General features: G+C 46.8%; 1 protein-coding gene across 2 annotated transcripts in view; it reads right to left on the bottom strand.

The window, feature by feature from the left end:
- LOC106595393 (G protein-coupled receptor kinase 6) overlaps positions 1–17,500 on the bottom strand; it is a 96,289-nt gene that overhangs the window by 78,263 nt on the left and 526 nt on the right. The gene's annotated exons all lie outside the window — the stretch shown is intronic.

Below are 17,500 nucleotides of genomic sequence, written 5' to 3'. Positions count from 1 at the left end.
GTAGCCTAGTGGTTAGAGGAGGCAGGTAGCCTAGTGGTTAGAGGAGGCAGGTAGCCTAGTGGTTAGAGGAGGCAGGTAGCCTAGTGGTTAGAGGAGGCAGGTAGCCTAGTGGTTAGAGGAGGCAGGTAGCCTAGTGGTTAGAGGAGGCAGGTAGCCTAGTGGTTAGAGGAGGCAGCTAGCCTAGTGGTTAGAGGAGGCAGCTAGCCTAGTGGTTAGAGGGGAGGCAGGTAGCCTAGTGGTTAGAGGGGAGGCAGGTAGCCTAGTGGTTAGAGGGGAGGCAGGTAGCCTAGTGGTTAGAGCGTTGGTCCAGTAACTGAAAGGTTGCTGGATTGAATCCCTGAGCTGACAAGGTAAAAATCTGTCATTCTGCCCCTGAACAAGGCAGTTAACCCACTGTTCCCCTGAACAAGGCAGTTAACCCAGTGTTCCCCTGAACAAGGCAGTTAACCCAGTGATCCCCTGAACAAGGCAGTTAACCCAGTGTTCCCAGGATGTCCAGTGTTACAGCATTACCTCACGTCCCTCATTATCAACACCTATTGATTAGTCATGTTGACGCTGCTGTAAAGGTCTAACCTCATTATCAACACCTATTGATTAGTCATGTTGACGCTGCTGTAAAGGTCTAACCTCATTATCAACACCTATTGATTAGTCATGTTGACGCTGCTGTAAAGGTCTAACCTCATTATCAACACCTGTTTATTAGTCATGTTGACGCTGCTGTAAAGGTCTAACCTCATTATCAACACCTGTTTATTAGTCATGTTGACGCTGCTGTAAAGGTCTAACCTCATTATCAACACCTGTTTATTAGTCATGTTGACGCTGCTGTAAAGGTCTAACCTCATTATCAACACCTATTGATTAGTCATGTTGACGCTGCTGTAAAGGTCTAACCTCATTATCAACACCTGTTTATTAGTCATGTTGACGCTGCTGTAAAGGTCTAACCTCATTATCAACACCTGTTTATTAGTCATGTTGACGCTGCTGTAAAGGTCTAACCTCATTATCAACACCTGTTTATTAGTCATGTTGACGCTGCTGTAAAGGTCTAACCTCATTATCAACACCTGTTTATTAGTCATGTTGACGCTGCTGTAAAGGTCTAACCTCATTATCAACACCTATTGATTAGTCATGTTGACGCTGCTGTAAAGGTCTAACCTCATTATCAACACCTGTTTATTAGTCATGTTGAAGCTGCTGTAAAGGTCTAACCTCATTATCAACACCTGTTTATTAGTCATGTTGACGCTGCTGTAAAGGCCTAACCTCATTATCAACACCTGTTTATTAGTCATGTTGACGCTGCTGTAAAGGTCTAACCTCACGTTGAGGTCGTTCCACGTCCCTCATGTGTTTCATTACAGGCTTGTTATTAAGATTCATATCTAATCCCTCCTAAACCTCCATGTGCTGATCATCAGAGCTTTACACTGATTCAACTCACTTCTGTAGTTGTTGCTTCAAAACATTTACCAGCCATCAAATCATATGCTTTTATTTTCTTTCAAATAACTTGCATATATTTAAAAATACTTTAAAAATATTATGTGGTTTTCTGAGAGGTATTCAAAATAGTTGAAAATATGATATGGTTTTCTGAGAGGTATTCAAAATAGTTTAAAATGTTATTATTTGGTTTTCTGAGAGGTATTCAAAATAGTTGAAAATATGGTTTTCTGAGACCTGTATTTGAATATCAAAAGAAACTAGTTGCCTTTTAGTTTAAATATAAACGATATTACCTTGAGTATTTGAAAAGTAGATATTTTCCAAATAAACTACTAAATACTATTTTCTGCAAACGTGCGAGCACACACACACACACACTTCTCAAAGAGCTAAAGCCTATGAGATATGAATGGCTTGTTTCTGCCCAGTCAAGACATCAGGAAGTAGTATCAGTCTGTCTGATAGTCAACACAGGCCTGCGTTTGATTAAGGTACTGTATATCTGTATAGTTACACTCATCAATTAGGGAGACAGACAGACAGACAGACAGACAGACAGACAGACAGACAGACAGAGAAAGACAGAGAAAGACAGAGAAAGACAGAGAAAGACAGAGAAAGACAGAGAAAGACAGATGAGAGAGGAGACACCGAGAGAGACAGAGAGAGGAGACAGAGATGAGAGAGACAGAGAGATGAGAGAGAGACAGAGAGATGAGAGAGAGACAGAGAGATGAGAGAGAGAGAGAGAGAGAGACAGAGAGATGAGACACAGAGACAGAGAGAGACACAGAGACAGAGAGAGACACAGAGACAGAGAGAGACACAGAGACAGAGAGAGACACTGAGACAGAGAGAGACACTGAGACAGAGAGAGACACTGAGACAGAGAGAGACACTGAGACAGAGAGAGACACTGAGACAGAGAGAGACACAGAGAGAACAGGAGGTTGTATGTGTGTATTCCTCATAAAGCATGACTAACTCCAGTCGTGTCTTTGTTCAAACAGACTTGTATTTATTTGGACTGGTGACTCGTCTCATGCGACTGTTTGAAGTCCACTAGCCACCTGCAACAACAGTTCAGTCTCTGGCCCAAAAACTATCATCCTCCGAACCAGAACACCGACCTATAGGTCTCAATGTAAAGGATACAGACCACTAACCTATAGGTCTCAATGTAAAGGATACAGACCACTAACCTATAGGTCTCAATGTAAAGGATACAGACCACTAACCTATAGGTCTCAATGTAAAGGATACAGACCACTAACCTATAGGTCTCAATGTAAAGGATACAGACCACTAACCTATAGGTCTCAATGTAAAGGATACAGACCACTAACCTATAGGTCTCAATGTAAAGGATACAGACCACTAACCTATAGGTCTCAATGTAAAGGATACAGACCACTAACCTATAGGTCTCAATGTAAAGGATACAGACCACTAACCTATAGGTCTCAATGTAAAGGATACAGACCACTAACCTATAGGTCTCAATGTAAAGGATACAGACCACTAACCTATAGGTCTCAATGTAAAGGATACAGACCACTAACCTATAGGTCTCAATGTAAAGGATACAGACCACTAACCTATAGGTCTCAATGTAAAGACAGACCACTAACCTGAAGGTCTCTCTGCTTATCTCTCCCCCTTCTCTTTCACAAGTGTTCCTCCTCCCCTCTGTCTCCACCTTCTCATCCCCCTTTCATTCCTCTCCTGGTTCTGCTCTCCTTCATTCCTCTCCTGGTTCTGAGGCAGGCTCCTATATGCCTCTGTGGTGGCCCCCGAGGCAGGCTCCTATATGCCTCTGTGGTGGCCCCCGAGGCAGGCTCCTATATGCCTCTGTGGTGGGCCCCGAGGCAGGCTCCTATATGCCTCTGTGGTGGGCCCCGAGGCAGGCTCCTATATGCCTCTGTGGTGGGCCCCGAGGCAGGCTCCTATATGCCTCTGTGGTGGGCCCCGAGGCAGGCTCCTATATGCCTCTGTGGTGTGGCCCCGAGGCAGGCTCCTATATGCCTCTGTGGTGGCCCCGAGGCAGGCTCCTATATGCCTCTGTGGTGGCCCCGAGGCAGGCTCCTATATGCCTCTGTGGTGGCCCCGAGGCAGGCTCCTATATGCCTCTGTGGTGGCCCCGAGGCAGGCTCCTATATGCCTCTGTGGCAGCCCCGAGGCAGGCTCATGGTCTCGTGATGTGATAGCTCTGCCTGCGACTTCAAAAATCTGTGTGGTCTAGCGGTCAAGATGTTGGTTTCTCCCGTGAGAGACCCGGGTTAGACACCTTCTCAGAAGTCTTCCCTCAGATACCACTGTGTGACTGGGTTGTGTTCCAGAGGCACCAAAAGGAACAAAAAACATCTAAAAACAGGGTGGGAACTTCCTGGACCTGTCCAATAAGAAACACTATTTAAAACATTTCCTTTGCATGACCTATAGAAAAGGACCACGGCTATGGTGTTAGCCTGCATTTATTAGCCTTGCGGTCTTAGGCTGGCTAACACTTGTTGTCAACGTGTGTGTGTGTGTGTCCAGTAGGGTGTTTCCTGTGACTGACGTCTGTAAAACACACTGCTTTGTGACAGCTCCCTTCATGTGGTTCCCTTCCTACAGTTATTAGACCCACAAAATGGGCTGTGACTGGGAAACTGTGACGCATGTGTTGCGTATGTAGCGTTAGCAGCTACCGCTAGCTCCAACCACATCTGTTGTGTATTTAGCATTAGCGGCTACCACTAACTCCAACCACATCTGTTGCGTATGTAGCATTAGCGGCTACCGCTAGCTCCAACCACATGCGATGCGTATGTAGCATTAGCAGCTAGGCTATGCAGCTAGGTTAGCATCTTGACTGACTCGGCCTAAATGGGCATATTTTAACATTGTGTGAACATCACAAGGTTGGCTCTGCCAGCTGGCTTATTAAATGTTTTAGAGTCTATTTGTAAAATTAACCATCTGGCATGCTGTTATTATACTGTACTGTGTTTAAATGGCTTGTGTGTGTCCCAAATTACTCTAGTCCCTATGTAGTGCACTACTTTAGACCAGGGCCTATAGGAAGGGAATAGGGGGATGCAGTCTTATTTTTTCAGATCCAGATACAGGCCTAATAATGTAGGTTTTTTTTGTGAAGTGTTTTACAACGTCACTCAGCTGTGCAGACACACAGACATCTCCAAGTACTACCCAGACCCCTCTCCCCCTCCAAGCGCTACCCAGACCCCTCTCCAAGCGCTACCCAGACCCCTCTCCCCCTCCAAGCGCTACCCAGACCCCTCTCCCCCTCCAAGCGCTACCCAGACCCCTCTCCCCCTCCAAGCGCTACCCAGACCCCTCTCCCCCTCCAAGCGCTACCCAGACCCCTCTCCCCCTCCAAGCGCTACCCAGACCCCTCTCCCCCTCCAAGCGCTACCCAGACCCCTCTCCCCCTCCAAGCGCTACCCAGACCTCTCTCCCCCTCCAAGCGCTACCCAGACCTCTCTCCCCCTCCAAGCGCTACCCAGACCTCTCTCCCCCTCCAAGCGCTACCCAGACCTCTCTCCCCCTCCACGCGCTACCCAGACCCCTCTCCAAGCACTACCCAGACCCCTCTCCCCCTCCAAGCACTACCCAGACCCCTCTCCCCCTCCAAGCGCTACCCAGACCCCTCTCCCCCTCCAAGCGCTACCCAGACCCCTCTCCCCCTCCAAGCGCTACCCAGACCCCTCTCCCCCTCCGAGCGCTACCCAGACCTCTCTCCCCCTCCGAGCACTACCCAGACCCCTCTCCCCCTCCAAGCACTACCCAGACCCCTCTCCCCCTCCAAGCACTACCCAGACCCCTCTCCCCCTCCAAGCACTACCCAGACCCCTCTCCCCCTCCAAGCACTACCCAGACCCCTCTCCCCCTCCAAGCACTACCCAGACCCCTCTCCCCCTCCAAGCACTACCCAGACCCCTCTCGCCCTCCAAGCACTACCCAGACCCCTCTCGCCCTCCAATCACTACCCAGACCCCTCTCCCCCTCCAAGCACTACCCAGACCCCTCTCCCCCTCCAAGCACTACCCAGACCCCTCTCCCCCTCCAAGCACTACCCAGACCCCTCTCGCCCTCCAAGCACTACCCAGACCCCTCTCGCCCTCCAAGCACTATACCCTCTCCCCCTCCAAGCACTATACCCTCTCCCCCTCCAAGCACTATACCCTCTCCCCCTCCAAGCACTATACCCTCTCCCCCTCCAAGCACTATACCCTCTCCCCCTCCAAGCACTATACCCTCTCCCCCTCCAAGCACTATACCCTCTCCCCCTCCAAGCACTATACCCTCTCCCCCTCCAAGCACTACACCCCCTCCCCCCTCCAAGCACTACACCCTCTCCCCCCTCCAAGCACTACACCCTCTCCCACCCCCTCCCCCCTCCAAGCACTACACCCCCTCCCCCCTCCAAGCACTACACCCTCTCCCCCCTCCAAGCACTACACCCTCTCCCCCCTCCAAGCACTACACCCTCTCCCCCCTCCAAGCACTACACCCTCTCCCCCCTCCAAGCGCTACACCCTCTCCCCCCTCCAAGCGCTACACCCTCTCCCCCCTCCAAGCGCTACACCCTCTCCCCCCTCCAAGCGCTACACCCCTCCCCCTCCGCGCCCCCTCCCAAGGGGGGAGAGGAGAACCACCAGTCTGTCTGATGACCTATAACCCCTGACCCTACTAGTCTCCCTGAGGGGGGTCACAGGAGAACCACCAGTCTGTCTGATGACCAGTGGTGAAAAAGTACCTAAATGTCATACTTGAGTAAAAGTAAAGATAAGAAAATGACAAAAGTAAAAGTGACCAGGAAAATACTACTTGAGTAAAAGTCTAAAAGTATTTGGTTTTAAATATACTTGAGTATCAAAAGTATAAATAATGTTTTATTCCTTATAATAAGCAAACCAGACACAAGTTTTTAAATTTACAGATATCCAGGGGCACAGTTACACTCAGTCATAATTTACAAATGAAGCATGTGTGTTTAGTGAGTCCTCCAGATCAGAGGCAGTAGAGATGACCAGGGATGTTCTCTGTTTAGTGAGTCCACCAGATCAGAGGCAGTAGGGATGACCAGGGATGTTCTCTGTTTAGTGAGTCCTCCAGATCAGAGGCAGTAGGGATGACCAGGGATGTTCTCTGTTTAGTGTGTCCACCAGATCAGAGGCAGTAGAGATGATAAGTGTGTGAATTGGACCATGTTCCTGTCCTGCAAAGCACTCAAAATATAACAAGTACTTTTGGGTGTCACAGAAAATGTAAAAAGAGTAAAAAGTACAGTATTTTCTTTATGAATGTAGTGAAGTAAAAGTTGTCAAAAATATAAATAGTAAAGTACAGATACCAACAACAAAAAAATACTTAAGTAAAAATACTTGAAAGTACTTTCCACCACTGCCAAGTACTACCCAGATGTGCAGACACACAGACCCCTTGTAGCTAGTGATCCTACAAGGATGTCTGTCTGTGTCTGTCTGTGTCTGTCTGTGTCTGTCTGTCTGTGTTTTTTTCTCTAATCGTCAGATAGGTCCCCTAAAGCAACATCCTGGTCCTCAGACAATAGAAACCAATAGAAAGCCGTTTGAACTATTTTTAGGCAGGGAGGCAGGCTGATACGGGCCATTGAAACCAGAATGAACCATAGGAACTACAAGTTGAGGTCAAACAAGCGGCAATACATGACAATGGTTGAGTCCCAAATGGCACCCTATGTAGGGCACTGCTTTTGACCAGGGCCCATAGGACTTTGGTCAAAAGTAATGCACTATATAGAGAATAGGGTGCCATATAGGCTTGGGCAGTATACCGTATACCGGGGTATTTGGAAAAAGCCACAGGACATTTATTTATTTATTTGAATATGTCTAGCTACTATTTAATGAAATATCTGCAGTCAACTTGTGCAAAACCTTAGAAGATAAAGCAGATTGTGTTCTTCATTTCACCTGTCACATGTTTCATCGTGAAGCTTCCCGGTGGTCCCCAGTCACGTGATGTTTTGTTTACAAGCACACAGTGACGACAAGAGACAGTAATACTCTTGATCCAGGAGGGGACTCCCTGCTGTTACCAAGCGAAGCTTGATTTGGGAAGAGGCTAACCACTGGAAGAAGCTAACTAGTTACTAAATTAGCAAACCGAATGCACAGCTGCAGAGCATTTAGCACATTCTAGACAGTTAACTGCTAACTATTAAGTTATCTAGCTTGCAATTTTTTGTTGTGAATTCCATAAAGGTAACTAGCTCACCAGTAGCCTTGTGAGTCACAGCCCGCTCCTGGTGAGCTAGTTACCTTATGGAATAGTAGCATTGTGTTTTGTGCAGCAAACTGCCAGTAGCATTGAGTTGTGTGCAGCAAACTGCCAGTAGCATTGTGTTGTGTGCAGCAAACTGCCCGTAGCATTGTGTTGTGTGCAGCAAACTGCCAGTAGCATTGTGTTGTGTGTGTGCAGCAAACTGCCAGTAGCATTGTGTTGTGTGTGTGCAGCAAACAGCCAGTAGCATTGTGTTGTGTGTGTGCAGCAAACAGCCAGTAGCATTGTGTTGTGTGTGTGCAGCAAACAGCCAGTAGCATTGTGTTGTGTGAAGCAAACTGCCAGTAGCATTGTGTTGTGTGCAGCAAACTGCCAGTAGCATTGTGTTGTGTGCAGCAAACTGCCAGTAGCATTGTGTTGTGTGCAGCAAACTGCCCGTAGCATTGTGTTGTGTGCAGCAAACTGCCAGTAGCATTGTGTTGTGTGTGCAGCAAACTGCCAGTAGCATTGTGTTGTGTGTGTGCAGCAAACAGCCAGTAGCATTATGTTGTGTGTGTGCAGCAAACAGCCAGTAGCATTGTGTTGTGTGTGTGCAGCAAACAGCCAGTAGCATTGTGTTGTGTGAAGCAAACTGCCAGTAGCATTGTGTTGTGTGCAGCAAACTGCCAGTAGCATTGTGTTGTGTGCAGCAAACTGCCAGTAGCATTGTGTTGTGTGCAGCAAACTGCCAGTAGAATTGTGTTGTTTGTAGCAAACTGCCAGTAGCATTGTGTTGTGTGCAGCAAACTGCCAGTAGCATTGTGTTGTTTGCAGCAAACTGCCAGTAGCATTGTGTTGTGTGCAGCAAACTGCCAGTAGAATTGTGTTGTGTGCAGCAAACTGCCAGTAGCATTGTGTTGTGTGCAGCAAACTGCCAGTACCATTGTGTTGTGTGCAGCAAACTGCCAGTACCATTGTGTTGTTTGCAGCAAACTGCCAGTACCATTGTGTTGTTTGCAGCAAACTGCCAGTAGAATTGTGTGTTGTTGTGTGCAGCAAACTGCCAGTAGAATTGTGTTTTGTTGTGTGCAGCAAACTGCCAGTAGAATTGTGTTTTGTGCAGCAAACTGCCAGTAGCATTGTGTTTTGTGGGCAGCAAACTGCCAGTAGCATTGTGTTTTGTGGGCAGCAAACTGCCAGTAGCATTGTGTTTTGTTGTGTGCAGCAAACTGCCAGTAGCATTGTGTTGTGTGCAGCAAACTGCCAGTAGCATTGTGTTGTGTGCAGCAAACTGCCAGTAGCATTGTGTTGTGTGCAGCAAACTGCCAGTAGCATTGTGTTGTGTGCAGCAAACTGCCAGTAGCATTGTGTTGTGTGCAGCAAACTGCCAGTAGCATTGTGTTGTGTGCAGCAAACTGCCAGTAGCATTGTGTTGTTTGCAGCAAACTGCCAGTAGCATTGTGTTTTGTTGTGTGCAGCAAACAGCCAGTAGCATTGTGTTGTTTGCAGCAAACTGCCAGTAGCATTGTGTTGTGTGCAGCAAACTGCCAGTAGCATTGTGTTGTGTGCAGCAAACTGCCAGTAGCATTGTGTTGTGTGCAGCAAACTGCCCGTAGCATTGTGTTGTGTGCAGCAAACTGCCAGTAGCATTGTGTTGTGTGTGTGCAGCAAACTGCCCGTAGCATTGTGTTTTGTGCAGCAAACTGCCAGTAGAATTTGAGTTACTTGTATAGTTTAGGTCAGAGACTATAGAATGTTCGTAATGCGCTCGTTAGCATTTGGTTAGCATTCTCTATGGGATTTTCCATGTATTTAGCATTACTAACCTTCGGATTAAAGAGCCTCAGTGGGGATTCAAAAACAGCACCCCTTGTGTTTTGTAATGGTATTTATTATGAATCCCCATTAGTTACTGTTGCTAAGGCAGCAGCTACTCTTCCTGGGGTTTATTATGGATCCCCATTTGTTCCTGCCAAGGCAGCAGCTACTCTTCCTGGGGTTTATTATGGATCCCCATTAGTTCCTGCCAAGACAGCTGCTACTCTTCCTGGGTTTTATTATGGATCCCCATTTGTTCCTGCCAAGGCAGCAGCTACTCTTCCTGGGGTTTATTATGGATCCCCATTAGTTCCTGCCAAGGCAGCAGCTACACTTCCTGGGGTTTATTATGGATCCCCATTAGTTCCTGCCAAGGCAGCAGCTACTCTTCCTGGGGTTTATATGGATCCTCATTAGTTCCTGCCAAGGCAGCAGCTACACTTCCTGGGGTTTATTATGGATCCCCATTAGTTCCTGCCAAGGCAGCAGCTACACTCCTGGGGTTTATTATGGATCCCCATTAGTTAAATACGGAAGAGACATTTCAGTTGGACAACTGACTAGGTATCCCCCTTTCCCCTTTCCTGGGGTCCAAACATGAAGTCAGTCTCTCCTACACTGTGAGCCAGGAGAGATTGACATGCATGTCATTAATGTTGCTCTCCATGTACTTATAAAGAGCCATCCGCGCCGCCCTGTTCTGAGCCAGCCGCGCCGCCCTGTTCTGAGCCCTGTTCTGAGCCCTGTTCTGAGCCAGCCCTGCTGCCCTGTTCTGAGCCAGCCCTGCTGCCCTGTTCTGAGCCAGCCGCGCCGCCCTGTTCTGAGCCCTGTTCTGAGCCCTGTTCTGAGCCCTGTTCTGAGCCAGCCCTGCTGCCCTGTTCTGAGCCAGCCCTGCTGCCCTGTTCTGAGCCAGCCGCGCCGCCCTGTTCTGAGCCCTGTTCTGAGCCCTGTTCTGAGCCCTGTTCTGAGCCCTGTTCTGAGCCAGCCGTGCTGCCCTGTTCTGAGTCAGTCCCTCTTTATGGCACCTGACCACACGACTGAACAGTAGTCCAGATGTGACAAATCTAGGGCCTGTAGGACCTGCCTTGTTGATAGTGTTGTTAAAGGCAGAGCAACGCTTTAATTACAAACAGTGGCAATACTACCCAACATCCCCGGTATGGCAAAAGGTCAGTATGACAATCTGGATAGCGGCCCCAAGCCTAGTACCATATGGGAAATAACCCGTTATCTCAAAGCTGAGAACATCTGTACAGCCCTGAAACCACTTCCCCTTGACGGTGCGGGTTGTTATTGTTGAAACTGTCAGTGCACTACCCACCCAACGGACCGGGCACACCCTTAGCACCTTGTGAGAGAACCAATGTGGTCGACTGACTCGCCAGCGTCCTAAAATGGCACCCTATGTCCTTTATAGAGCAGGGTCCCTGGTCAAAAGTAGTGCACTACATAGGGAATAGGGTGCCAACTCTGGTCAGAAGTACCGCACTATATAGGGAATAGGGTGCGATTTCAGAGACATGCCCTTGTGATGGGAACCTACCATGCGGTTGATTGTGAGTCAGTCAAGAATCTTCCTGTTTCATCAGAAGGAGAGGACATCTAACCAGATATGATGCTCATAGACTTGGTCTTTACTGAGACTGTTTCACAGAAGGAGAAAACATCTAACCAGATATGATGCTCATAGACTTGGTCTTTACTGAGACTGTTTCACAGAAGGAGAAAACATCTAACTAGATATGATGCTCATAGACTTGGTCTTTACTGAGACTGTTTCACAGAAGGAGAAAACATCTAACCAGATGTGATGCTCATAGACTTGGTCTTTACTGAGACTGTTTCATCAGAAGGAGAAAACATCTAACCAGATGTGATGCTCATAGACTTGGTCTTTACTGAGACTGTTTCATCAGAAGGAGAGGACATCTAACCAGATATGATGCTCATAGACTTGGTCTTTACTGAGACTGTTTCATCAGAAGGAGAAAACATCTAACCAGATATGATGCTCATAGACTTGGTCTTTACTGAGACTGTTTCATCAGAAGGAGAAAACATCTAACCAGATGTGATGCTCATAGACTTGGTCTTTACTGAGACTGTTTCATCAGAAGGAGAAAACATCTAACCAGATATGACGCTCATAGACTTGGTCTGTGGTCAAAACACTTTTAAAAAAGACACACCCTATCCCCTCAACCCTCAAACTAAGTGGACACTTCTGATGACGTCTGATGAGTATACACTTGCAGGGCGAGTGGCGAGGGAATGATTTTTAAATGGACCGCTCTTGCCCGGAAATTCATCCCTCGTTCATCCTGCGATGATTGTGTTTTCAGCCACCGGTGGCTTGTGGGTGCTTTATATGAGCTACAGTCAATTATGATTTCATATCTACTTATATTAACATTACGCCTACTGTAGGATAGCTAGCAAATTAATTAGCTAACTGACGTTAGCCTGCCTAGCTGGAACTTCTGAAGAACGAAAATGTTTTATTTCTACAATTTCCAAAAGATAAACAAAAACATATTTACTTTTTAACGAGACGTGTTTGAGCTGTCATGTGCATTAGTAGCACAATTTCTAACTTATTTGCATTTGTTTTTAACCAAGTGTATGTTGACTTCTCCATTGATGTCGTTTTTAAGTTTTCGCAGACTTTTCTTAGCGGATGTACAATCGTCGCAAATTGAATTCTGGGGAGTTTCAGGCCCCGGAGTGAACATAAATGTACACTCGCAAACTCGACTAACAAGGAGGCCTGAGGGGTTTACGTTGTAAACTTCCCTTGATTGGCTAATCATTTGGACCACCTTCCAAGATGGCCCCAAGGGCATAAGGTGAGGGTAAGTGGACAAGGGTGTGTCTTTTAAGTGTTTGGACCGCAGCCTTGGTCATTACTGAGACTGTTTCACACAAGGAGAAAACATCTAACCAGATACACTACATGACCAAAAGTATGTGGACACCTGCTCTTTGAAGATCTCATTCCAAAATCATGAGCATTAATATGGAGTTGGTGCTGTAACAGCCTTCACTCTTCTGGGAAGGATTTCCACTAGATGTTGGAACATTGCTGCGGGGACATGCTGCCATTCAGCCACAAGAGCAGTAGTGAGATCTGCCACTGATGTTGGGTGATTAGGCCTGGCTCGAAGTCGGCATTACAATTCATCCCAAAGTTGTTTGATGGGGTTGAGGTCAGGGCTATGTGCATGCCAGTCAAGTTCTTCCACACCAATCTCGACAAACCACTTCTGCATGGACCTCACTTTGTACACGGGGGCATTGTCATGATGAAACAGGAAAGGACCTTCCCCAAACTGCTGCCACAAAGTTGGAAGCACAGAATCGTCTAGAATGTCATTGTATGCTGTAGCATTAAGATTTCCCTTCACAGGAACTAAGAGGACCGAACCATGAATAACAGCCCCAGACCATTATTTCTCCTCCACCAAACTTTACAGTTGGCACTCTGCATTGTGGCAGGTAGCGTTCTCCTGGCATCCGCTAAACCCAGATTCATCCGTCGGACTGCCAGACGATGAAGCGTGATTCATGACTCCAGAGAACGCGTTTCCACTGCTCCACAGTTCAATATCTTTACACCACTCCAGCCAATGCTTGGCATTGCACATGGTGATCTTAGGCTTGTGTGCGGCAGCTCGGCCATGGAAACCCATTTCATGAAGCTCCTGACGAACAGTTCTTGTGCTGACGTTGCTTCCAGAGGCAGTTTGGAACTCAGAAGTGAGTGTTGCAACCGAGGACAGACAATTTTTTACGCGGTACAGCACTCGATGGTCCCGTTCTGTGAGCTTGTGTGGCCTACCACGTCGAGGCTGAGCCGTTGTTGCTCCTAGACGTTTCCACTTCACCATAACAGCACTTACAGTTGAACATGGCAGCTCTAGCAGGGCAGAAATACAAACTGACTTGTTGGAAAGGTGGCATCCTATGACGGTGCCATGTTGAAAGTCACTGAGCTCTTCAAGTAAGGCCATTCTACTTATAATGTTTGTCTATGGAGATTGCATGGCTGTGTGCTCGATTTTATACATCTGTCAGCAATGGGTGTGGCTGAAATAGCTGAATCTACTAATTTGAAGGGGTGTCCACATATACATACACACACAGAGAGAGAAATGAGATACTGAGGATTATATTAAATACTGCTTTGATGTCATTCAAGCCAAACACCCGTGAGTCCAAATGTCCACGACATCACATCCTGGGTTGTTCTGAACAGAACGGGCCTGTTTGTCTATTGAGTGCACCTGAATGCACTCATGACTTCTTCCTATACGCACACAACTTACCATCCGTTTCTCTGAATGACCTTGTGAAAGCCGAACACTGTAAGATCGTATTTAATAACTTAGCTAGTCATGTTGGCAGGAGAACATGCGTTCAAAATCAGGCCCACCTGACCCAGACTGGGATTTAGAAATGGGGTCGTTTCTGTATTGAGTAAACAACAACAGTAATTGTGTGATGGCGGAGATGCAGGGTTGTGTTCCTAATGAAACGACTACCAGGGTGCCAACGCTAGCTTCTGAACGGCACAGCTAGGAGAGCTCCAAATGTTTACCTTATAGTTCAACACTCTTCTTCCAGTCATAAAAGTGCATTGAAATTGCTTAGGGACCGTGCACACTTTGAAAGAGTGTGTGGCCACTTGGAGACACTAGTTAGTCCTCTCACTGAAACCCACAGTCTGGAGAGGTGTCCCCCCACTTAGAAACACTCAAACCCACAGTCTGGAGAGGTGTCCCCCCACTTAGAAACACTCAAACCCACAGTCTGGAGAGGTGTCCCCCCACTTAGAAACACTCAAACCCACAGTCTGGAGAGGTGTGTGTCCACTTAGAAACACTCAAACCCACAGTCTGGAGAGGTGTGTCCACTCAAACCCACAGTCTGGAGAGATGCGTGTCCACTCAAACCCACAGTCTGGAGAGATGTGTGTCCACTCAAACCCACAGTCTGGAGAGATGTGTGTCCACTCAAACCCACAGTCTGGAGAGATGTGTGTCCACTCAAACCCACAGTCTGGAGAGGTGTGTGTCCACTTAGAAACACTCAAACCCACAGTCTGGAGAGGTGTGTCCACTCAAACCCACAGTCTGGAGAGATGTGTGTCCACTCAAACCCACAGTCTGGAGAGATGTGTGTCCACTCAAACCCACAGTCTGGAGAGGTGTGTGTCCACTTAGAAACACTCAAACCCACAGTCTGGAGAGGTGTGTGTCCACTTGAAAACACTCAAACCCACAGTCTGGAGAGATGTGAGGCCACTTGGAAACACTACTTAGTCCTCTCACTCACGTGGACATTGATTAAGGCAGCCCTCCGCACCTCTCTGATTCAGAGGGGTTGGGTTAAATGTGGAAGACACATTTCAGTTGAATGCATTGTTGTACAACTGACTAGGTATCCCCCCCTTTCCCATTGTTTTGTTTTATGTTGTACTTACCCCATATTTTCCAGGAATATTCTCATGTTACTGAATGTATCCAAAGTATTTTTCAGATTTCGTTATCAACATATGCGGTGAAAAAGTACAGTAAATGTAAAATGCACATCAAATCAACAGTGTAATGTTTGGATTCAGTCATGTGTCAGGTGAACTGTTGTGTCCTAAACTTTAACCTAATAATGTTCCTATAACCTCCAAAGTGTTCCCTTTCTACTGCTACCATGTTTATGCTTATTCACATTTATTCTGTTAAAAAAAACTAAAAAACATTTCAATTTAGCTCTATCCATATTAGGCCAATTCCCAGGAGAGTAAAGGGTTTATAACACGAGGCTACATTACAATAGATATGTTTAGCAGGGCCTGTGTGAACGCAACAAGATCTTTGACTTCAGATTGTGACGTTGGTGTGGGTTGCGTATTGACGTTGACTAGTTAAAGATAGCATGAATGTTCTGTATTCCGGCTTGCAGAGCGTAACTTAATAGAATTCTGTGTATTATGATGATACACATATATCCCAGGAAGCTACACACACGTACGTTGGTCCAATCAAAGATTATTAGACGTGTACCTCATTCTGACGTCCGCTGTCCTAATGTTGTTTTACATTGTTGCACTTCTCTCTATGAAGATCTGTCGTTAACAATCATCAAGCCATGCCGCACGCGTGATAAGAAACCATATTCATTAAATGTAACACTTTTCTCCCCCCCCAACAGAAGATACAGTGTAGCTGAGTCCCTTCTCTCCTCACCGCTGTACTGACAACAAACTACCGACATCCTCTCTGTCTATCTTATAACCATTCCTCCACAACAGGGGATATTCACCTCTTACCCTACGAGAGCGTTTCCCAAGGTCCGTGCACGGTTTCCCCCCCTAACACTACACAGCGGATTCAAAGTATCAAAGCTTGATGATTAGTTAACTATTTCAATCCGCTGTGTAGTGCTGGGGCAACAAAAACGAAATGTGCACCGACTTTGGATAACCCGAGGTCCGGACCCTGCTGGTTCTGTTCTACCAGATCATTCATTTCACCCACCTGGTGTCCCAGGTCTAAAACCAGTCCCTGATTAGAGGGGGACATAATATATAAAAAAAATTAAAAGCATTGGAACTGGTTTCGAGTTCCAGAGTTGTATTTGAGGGGGTCCAAACAGGAAAAACACACATCTACCTTTCTCTCTTCAATCAAACCTGACGATAAAAAGACAGCCAGACAGGACGGCATCAATCGACCACTTGTGGTATTAGTCCGGTATGTTGTGCTGTAGTCCTCAGGCCTGCGGCTTGAGTTGTGCACCTTCCCCATGTCGATGGTACACACTTGGGGGTACACTGTGTGCGATTTGGCCGCTTTACCCAGGCCCGAGAAAGACCCAGAGCTCCCGGTCTCCGTCTGGGGAAACACACGGAGTGGGTCCCCTTCTCTTTGGCAGGATGGCGATGCACTGGCATTAATATATCTGCGTCAAATAACGTGACACACAGACTACACACATTTGAACCGCTAAAGCAGGCAGAAGATCCATTGAAAGCCGTATGCAAAATATCGCTAATGTATCAAGTCGATAGCCTGTTCTATCAGGTAATGGAGCTGGAAGCAGGTTGCTACAGGATATTTCAGGACTGTGTCGCCTATACTACGAAAACGATCTGCTGTTGCTACTAGCCTACCGTCATATCAACCTATCCATTGATATGTTGCTACTAGCCTACCGTCATATCAACCCATCCATTGATATGTTGCTACTAGCCTACCGTCATATCAACCTATCCATTGATCTGTTGCTACTAGCCTACCGTCATATCAACCTATCCATTGATCTGTTGCTACTAGCCTACCGTCATATCAACCTATCCATTGATATGTTGTTACTAGCCTACCGTCATATCAACCTATCCATTGATCTGTTGCTACTAGTTTACCGTCATATCAACCTAACCATTGATCTGTTGCTACTAGTCTACCGTCATATCAACCTATCCATTGATCTGTTGCTACTAGCCTACCGTCATATCAACCTATCCATTGATCTGTTGCTACTAGTCTACCGTCATATCAACCTAACCATTGATCTGCTGTTACTACTACAGTAGCCTCCCGCCATATCAACCTTTTTCCGTTCAGATAGTCATTAGAAACACGAATCCAATATCAAACAGTGATATAGCCTAATCGATAATCGTTATTATCGATGCTGCGAAACTCAAACCCGATCGTTGTATCGATTAGGCCTGGATAGTGCTGTATTTTATGTGACCAGAGTTACAATGATTAACAAGTAGGTAGGCTACAATTTAACACAAGGCTTTATGTTTCCCCTATAGTCAGCCAGTCAAGACGATGGGGAAACCACTGCGTAGGGAGAGAAATAGATCTAGAGAGAGAGAGGGGGGGGGGGGTCGAGAGAAAGATCTGTGTAGAACACAATCCAAGCGATAGCCCCCCAAAAAACTGAGCCTTGCTTTGTTATGATT

The sequence above is a fragment of the Salmo salar genome, chromosome 08 (genome assembly GCF_965601325.2).
Source record: "Salmo salar chromosome 08, fSalSal1, whole genome shotgun sequence".
In the NCBI taxonomy this organism is placed as follows: Eukaryota; Metazoa; Chordata; class Actinopteri; order Salmoniformes; family Salmonidae; genus Salmo; species Salmo salar.
This window is presented reverse-complemented; position numbering and strand designations above follow the sequence as displayed.